Raw genomic sequence first — 8,239 nt, forward strand, 5'->3', positions numbered from 1 at the left:
TTTTATGACCTAGCCTCATGCAGGAATCATGCAATGTCACTTCTGCAGTACTCAGTTGGTCAAAATAGTCACCAGATTCAAGGAAAGGAGACACAGACCCCATCTCTCAATGGGAGGAGTATCAAAGAATTTGCAGTCATATTTTTAAACCACCACATTGGTTCAGGTGAGGTGTGGGTTTTTTTTTTTTTTTTTGCAACTTACATTCCTAACTGATAGACAAGATGATATAAGATAATATAAAGTAGACATGATGTTGAACAGTGCAAGTAGGCTGTTGACCTCAAAGTAGGAAGAAGTAAAACAGATAAAGCCTTCATCGTAAACAAACGCCAACTGAGGGCCTATAAGTACACAGCCCAGAATAAAATGCCAAGAGGACTGAATAAATACTGTAAGACTCAGTATATATCTCCAATGCTAGAAATGAGTTCAAATCTCAACCTTCTATCCACAAACAGCATGGCTTTGGAAAATCCTAGCTAAGCCTTGGTTTGTAGATCATAAAAATGGAGAGCATATACCAGGGTTGTGGTGAGGCCTAAATAAAATAGTATGAGAAGAGCCTAGTATGGTGCATGGCACTCAGTAAGTGCTCAATAAATGCTGTGCATTTGTTTATTCACTCAAAGAACCTACACATGTGGGAAAATTGAATGAGCATCCACCATTAAATTGACAGAGAATTAATATTCTCCAAACATAAGTCAGAGCTCCAAAACTCCCTTATGGGTTCAGCAGACTTAACTGAAATTTATGTAGTGCAAAGCTTAGAGGGCTTAGACCAATTTTCCCAGAAGAAAATTAAAACAGACTTTAGAAGATCTTCTGATATCCAGGTGAAGAGTCAAGTCTTTTGCCTGCAAAGCTCATCCCCACCATTTCTGCCAATTTGGGAAACTCTGTATCATTTCTCATGAGAAGCCAACTATCCCAGTCTGGGCTACTTTCTCTAAACATTAGATCTGAATTGATTTATTTTATCCCTAAATGCATTGGGCCACAATCTTCCTGAATGGATTAAGTCAGATCTTCTATTTTTAGCAGCTGGCTTATTCAGTCCATTTCCCTACTATAAATACCTACCTACACTTGTTTTTAAGTAGAATTCTTTTGTCTTCTGATTGTCCCAGTCGAGATTAGAGGGGGAAAGGTGAGGGAGAATGCAAAATGGGATAATGGAGAGAAAAAGAGGGACTTTCACAGACTCCAAGATCCACAGCTGACTGGATGTGGGAGAGAGCCAAGAGGTTCTCACCCTTCTCCACATATTTCCTTGAGAATTTGGCAGTTGTTCAGGACTTAGAGGAGCCATTCAGGCTCTCTCCTACCCTCTTATCTACTGGAAATTTCCTTTTGCCAGTCTCATGTCTCAGTGCCGCTGCTCAGAGCATATGGACAGTGACCCCAGCTTCCAAGACAGACCAAGAGACATTTTTTAATCCTTGGTCTTAATGCTCTCAAGTCAAAATAAATTTTCATAGTATCTCATACCCATATCCTTGGAGTCCCAAAGAAGGGGGACACTGAGCTTTCACCAAATACTGATCAAACTCCTAATGAGCTCAAAGCACTAAAAGGAAATAGGCCAGAGTCAGATGAAGGAGTGGGTCCACCAGGCAGCTGCCTTCTGTGCTGGTACACATAAGGAAATGTGTACTCATCTGTCACCAGGGCACTTGCACACCACAAAACTTAAGGCAGTGGAGGAAAAAATGGAATTTCAAAGCACTTCTCAGAAAAACTAGAAGGAATACCATAAAACAATCCTGGAGATATGACTAAGACACCTAGGAGCCATGCTTTTGATCATGAATATTTGCCATTTTAGGGGAGTCAGCATCTAAGTGTTCTCCCTATTTTGGGGTTTCTACTAATAGTCCTCCTTCTCCCTTTATTATCCTCCTTTATTATCTCAGTTTTCAGCTCCTCCTCCAGACTAAAGCTGAACAAATATTTGATTTGAACAAATAAATTGATACAAGGGGGCAAGAAATTATCAATAGTCCACCAAGATTCCCATGTGTCTCAGTCTGGACACTCCCCTCAAGGATCTCAGAGGGTTACAAAACACACTTGTCCACCCACGTTCAGGCACCAAGGCACCACTGTAATCCAACAGCAGCCAATGGGGAGTAGAGTCTCCTGACCTCTTGATGATGCATGAAATGCAGATGTGCCTCAAATAGTAGAAAAGCGAAAAGTATTCATCAAATGTTTTCAAAAACAATTCATACATGATGATGAAGTGGCGTTTATCTTGGGGTAAAGTTGGAAGTTTAAGAAAGAATGACATAGACAAGGTAGCTGCCATTCCTGCCTCCACCATGCCTCTAACTCCCCAATCCCACCATCACAGTATCCACCATTACTTATTGGGTAAGTATGGAATATTATACTAAAATAGAGATAATTGAAGAATGTACCTATGGAGTTATATATAAGGGTAGACAAAAAATTACAAGTCAACTGGTAGCCAAGAAGAAAATCAGACTAGGAAGTAAAGAGGAAGATGTTCCTAGTACTATAATTCAGGAAATTTCTTTATTAAAAGAAGTTTGTCATTCAAATATAGTCAGTCTTCAAGATATGCTTATACAGGATTCCAGGTTATATCACATCTTTGAATTCCTTGGATCTTAAGAAATACTTGGATCCCATCGCTCCTCGTCAGTTCATGGATTCTTCACTTGTTAAGGCTTATTTGTACCAAAAATTAAGTGTTAGGACTTCACCAAGATGAAAACTTCTTCACAGCAAAGGAAGCAATCAACAAAACTAAAAGGCAGCCTACCGAATGGGAGAAGATAGCAAATGACATATCTGATAAAGGGTTAGTATCCAAAACCTATAAGTAACTTATCAAACTCAACACCCAAAATATAAATAATCCAGTTAAGAAATGGGCATAAGACATGAAGAGAGCCTTTTCCAAAGAAGACACCTGGATGGCTAACAGACACATGAAAAGATGCTCAACATCACTGATCGTCAGGGAAATATAAACCAAAACCACAATGAAATACCACCTCACCCCTGTCAGAATGGCTAAAAGTAACAATACAATAAACAATAGGTGTTGGAGAGGATGAGGAGAAAGGGAAACCCTAAACCCTCTTGTACTATTGGTGGGAAGGCAAACTGGTGCAGCCACTGTGGAAAACAGTATGGAGTTGCTTAAAAAGTTGAAAATAGAACTACCGTGGAGCACCTGGTGGCTCAGTAGATTAAGCATCAGGCTCTTGATCTTGGCTCAGGTCATAATCTCATGGGTTAGAGAGCTTGAGCCCCACATAGGGCTCTGCGCTGATAGAGCAGTACCTGCTCAGGATTCTGTCTCTCCCTCTCTCTGCCTCTCCCCCACTTATGCACACATGCACATGCTCTCTCTCTCAAAATAAATAAATAAACTTAAAAAAAATAGAACTACCCTACAATCTGGCAATTACACTAGTTGTTTGCCCAAAGGATACAAAAATATAGATTCAAAGGGGTATATGCACCCCGATGTTTATAGCAGCATTATCAACAATAGCCAAACTATGGAAAGAGTCCAAACATCCACCAACTGATGAAAGGATAAAGAAGATGTGATACACACACACACACACACACACACACACACACACACACACAATGGAATATTACTCAGCCATCAAAAAGAAGGAAATCTTACCATTTGCACTGATGTGGATGGAGCTAGAATGTATTATGCTAAGCAAAATAAGTCCATCAGAGAAAGACAAATACCATATGATTTCACTCATATGTGGAATTTAAAAAACAAAACAGGTGAACATATGGGCGGGGGGAGGAGGAGAGAAGAGAGGCAAACAAACCACAAGAGACTCTTAATGATAGAGAACAAACTGAGGATTGCTAGAGGGGAGGTGGGTGGAGGATGGGCCAGATGGGTGATGGGTATTAAAGAGGGAATTGTTATGATGAGCACTGGGTGTTGTATGTAATGATGAACCACTAAATTCTACTCCTAAAACCAATATTGCACTGTATGTTAACTAACTAGAATTTAAACAAAAATTTGAAAAGGAAAAAAAAAAGGACGTGTTTGTACCAAATCATTCAAGGGATGTTGTTTTGTCCCTCTAGAATAGCTCCCCACGGAGGCTTAAAACCTTGAAATCTATTGGCCACAAAGGAACAACTAAATTGGCTGGTCTGGGCCTTGCCAGAGCTTTTGGAATACCTGTCAGAGCATATATACATGAGGTAGTAACACTCTGGTATAGTTTTGCCCAAGTATTGCTGGGGTCAGCTCTCTATTCAACTCCAGTTGACCATATTTGCAGAATTAGCAACTAATAAGCCACTTTTCCATAGGGATTCAGAAATTTATCAAGTCTTCAGGATTTTTAGAGCTTTGGGGACCCCCAATAATGAAGGGTGGGCAGAAGTGGATTCTTTAGAAGACTGTAAGAGTAAATTTTCCAAGTGGAAACCAGGAAGTCCAGCATCCCATATTAAAAACTTGGTTGTAAATGGCTTAGATTTGCTTTCAAAAATGTTAATCCCAACAAACAAGTTTCTGGCAAATGACATTGAATCATCCATATTTTAATGATTTGGACAATCCTATTGAGAAGATGTAGCTTTCTGACAAAAAATTTCCACATGCTGTCTCAAGAACAGATAGCTATATTTTTACTGTTACCTCTATTTTTGTCTCATGTGTTCTTTTCTATGTTGTAAAACTTAAGCTACACTTCATCATCTAATTTCAAAAGTGTAACTTAAAAATGTAAATATTGTTCTATATCAATTTAAATATAGTAATTCTGTGTATGAGTGTAGATCTCACTGTAACAAACTGTAACAAGTATTTGTTACTATAATAAAACTATAAATCTAGTATTGATGACAGGAATTAGGGGGCAACATTTTTTTAAACCTGTCAGTAAACTAAGAGCAGACGAAAACTTCCCAAACCTGATAAAGAGCAGCTCCAGAAAACCTACAGCTGACACCAATACTAATGGTGAATGACTGAGTGGCTTTCCCCTAAGATCAAAAACAAGGCAAGAATATCTGCTTTCACCATTTTATTCAACATTATACTAAAAATCCTAGCCAGTTTAATAAGGCAGTAGAATAAATAAAAGGCATGCATATTTGAAAAGAAGTAAAACTGTCTTTGTCACAGATGACATGATTGCCTATGCAGAAAATCCTAAAATATCTGCAAAAGAGCTGATTTCAGCAAGGACACAGGATACAAGGTCTATAAAAAAAATAGAATTTCTATATTCTAGAAACAAAGGATTAGAAATTATAATAGATACCGTTCATTTTAAAAAAAAACACTGCTGTATTAGTTTTCAATTGCTACAAATTAGCAGCTTGACACAACAAACATTTATTATCTCACATAGTTTTGGAGAGTCAGGAATCAGGGAGCAGTTTCAGGGGGCAGCATAGCTCGGGGTTGTCATCAAGATGTTAGCCAGGGCTGCACTCATCTGAAGGATCTACTTCCAAGATCACTCATTCACATCTTGCTGGTAGAGGCCTCAGTTTCTCCTTTATGAAGGTCTCATTTCTTCACCACGTTGGACCTTCCAGTAGATCTGCTCCAATGTCTTTCAGAGCAAGCAATACAAGAGAGAGCAATGAAACAGCTGTAATGCCTTTGATCACTTAGTCTCAGCAGTGGCCTCCTGTCACTTCTGTCATACTCTCTTGGTCACACAGATCAACCCTGGTACAAAGTGTGTGGAGGGTGAGGGGTTCTATACAAGCGCATGAATACCAGGAGGGAAGGAGCATTTCAGGCCAATCTGGAGGCTGGCTACCACAAATACCACTTATAATAGCATCAAAAGACATAGAACACTTCTGGATAAATTTAACAAAATATGTGCTAAACCTCTACACTGAAATGACAAAATAATTGCTGAAATATCTAAAGAAGGCCTAAATAAGTAAAGATATATACAATGTTTATGGATTGAAAGACTCAATATTATTAAGATGTCAATACTTTTCAATGTATTGGGATTCAATGTAATCTGAATCACAACGCCACCAGGTTTTTTCTTAATAGAGATTGACAAACTGATAGTGAAATTTGTATGTAAATGTTAAGAACTTAAAATAGCCAAAACAACTTTGAAAAGAAGAACAAAGTTGGAGGACTTAGACTACCTCCTACACTGCAGCCTAAAATAGTGTAAGAACTACACTATTTTAAGATTTACCATAAAGCTACAATAATAAAGACAGTGTGCTATTAACATAGGATAGACATATAGATCAATGGAACAGAACAAAGAGTCCAGAAATAGGCCCACTCATATATGGTCAATTAATTTTTGACAAAAATGCCAAAGAAATCCAATGGGGCAAATTTTTCAACAAATGTTGCCAGGACAATTGAATATCCCAGGAAGAAAATAACCTTGAACATTGCCTTACACTATACACAAAAATACCTTAATATTGATCACTGGCCTAAATATAAATGCTAAACTAAAAAATTCTAGAAGAAAGCAGAGAAGGAAAATGTTATGATCTTAGTATAGGCAAATAATTCTTAGACAATACACAAAAAGCACTTATTCCAAAAGGGAAAAAATTTGATAAATTGGACTATATCAAATTTAAAGTTTCCTATTCTTTGAAAAACAGCATTAAAAACAAACAAAAAGAAAATGCAGAAAAAAAAATATTTGTAATACATGTATCTGTCAAAAGGCTTATATTTGGAATATATAAAAAACTCTTATAGCTTAATAATAAAATATTAACTCAAAAATAGGCAAAAAAAAAAAAAACCTTGAACAGACACTTCACAGAAGAAAAAATATAAGTAGCAGATATACAAATGAAAAGGATGCTCAACATCATTGTCATCGGGGAAAGGCAAATTAAAACTCCCAGATACTACTACCACCCACTAGAATAGCTAAAATTAAAAAGAGAAACCATACCAAGTGTTGGCAAGGGTGTAGATCAACTAGAAGTCTCATACTTTGTTGGTAGAAATGCAAAATAATACATCACTTGGAAAAATTCAGTGATTCCTCATAAAGTTAAATATTCACATTGGGGCGCCTGGGTGGCGCAGTCGGTTGAGCGTCCGACTTCAGCCAGGTCACGATCTCGCGGTCCGTGAGTTCGAGCCCCGCGTCAGGCTCTGGGCTGATGGCTCGGAGCCTGGAGCCTGTTTCCGATTCTGTGTCTCCCTCTCTCTCTGCCCCTCCCCCGTTCATGCTCTGTCTCTCTCTGTCCCAAAAATAAATAAAAAACGTTGAAAAAAAATTAAAAAAAAAAAAAGTTAAATATTCACATAGTATCTGACCCAGCAATCCTTTAGGTAAATTTACATAAGAAAAATGTGAACGTAGGTCTGCACAAAGACTGCCTGCAAGTGTTCATAACTTTTTCATGATGGCTTTTATTCATAAGAACTCAAAAGTAGACAACAATCTGCAAGTCCATCAAAAGGTGAACGGTGAATAAATTGTGTAATATCCCTACAACAGAATATAGCTCAGTGTTAAAAAGGAACAAAACATCGACGTAAAAAAAGATCAAGAGGAGGGGATATACTGTAAAAAGCCAGTGGGGACTTGATGGACACGTTCTATGTCTTGACTTTGGGGGCAGTTGTGTGGGTGCATACACTCAAGGAAATTTATTAAAGTGTACCCTTAAAATAGGTACATTTTATTATATGTAAGTTATACCTCAATAAAAGTAATTAAAACATTGTTAAAAATATATTCATATGGTTAAAAAACAGCAAGTAAACACTGAAAAATTAGTACACTTTCATCAAATGTCCAGACCTCCAAATACCCCATCTCTCTACCCAAAGGTAATCTCCAGTGATTTCATGCCTTATTCAAAAACTGTGTGTATATGTGTATACACCTCTACACTGGTATTTGTATATGGATATTTATATAGATATATGCACACAAATGCACACATATACTTTGTTTATATACAAGTAGACATATTTCTATTATAGCAGCTGCTTTTTGGTGCCTAATATTCCCTTAGACCACCTCTGATTTCTGCTGCAACTCCCATGATCAGTCCCTTCCTTGTACACTGACAAGAGTCCCACCTTGAACACTACCACTTTCTCCAAAGTCACAGGAGCCTAGTCAGCCAACAGGGAGAGGCAGCCTTTAGCAACAGGAGTTAAATCCCTGGAACACCCCAACTAATACAGGATGGGTTTGGTTAATAAACGCCCCAGTCTTCCTTCTTG

The 8,239-nt window shown here is 37.9% G+C and overlaps 1 pseudogene; it reads left to right on the forward strand.

The window, feature by feature from the left end:
• Positions 1–2,385: 2,385 nt before the first annotated feature.
• LOC125909296 (cyclin-dependent kinase 1-like) lies at positions 2,386–4,610 on the forward strand (annotated as a pseudogene).
• The last annotated feature ends 3,629 nt before the right edge of the window (positions 4,611–8,239 follow it).

The sequence above is a fragment of the Panthera uncia genome, assembly GCF_023721935.1.
Source record: "Panthera uncia isolate 11264 chromosome B3 unlocalized genomic scaffold, Puncia_PCG_1.0 HiC_scaffold_1, whole genome shotgun sequence".
In the NCBI taxonomy this organism is placed as follows: domain Eukaryota; kingdom Metazoa; phylum Chordata; class Mammalia; order Carnivora; family Felidae; genus Panthera; species Panthera uncia.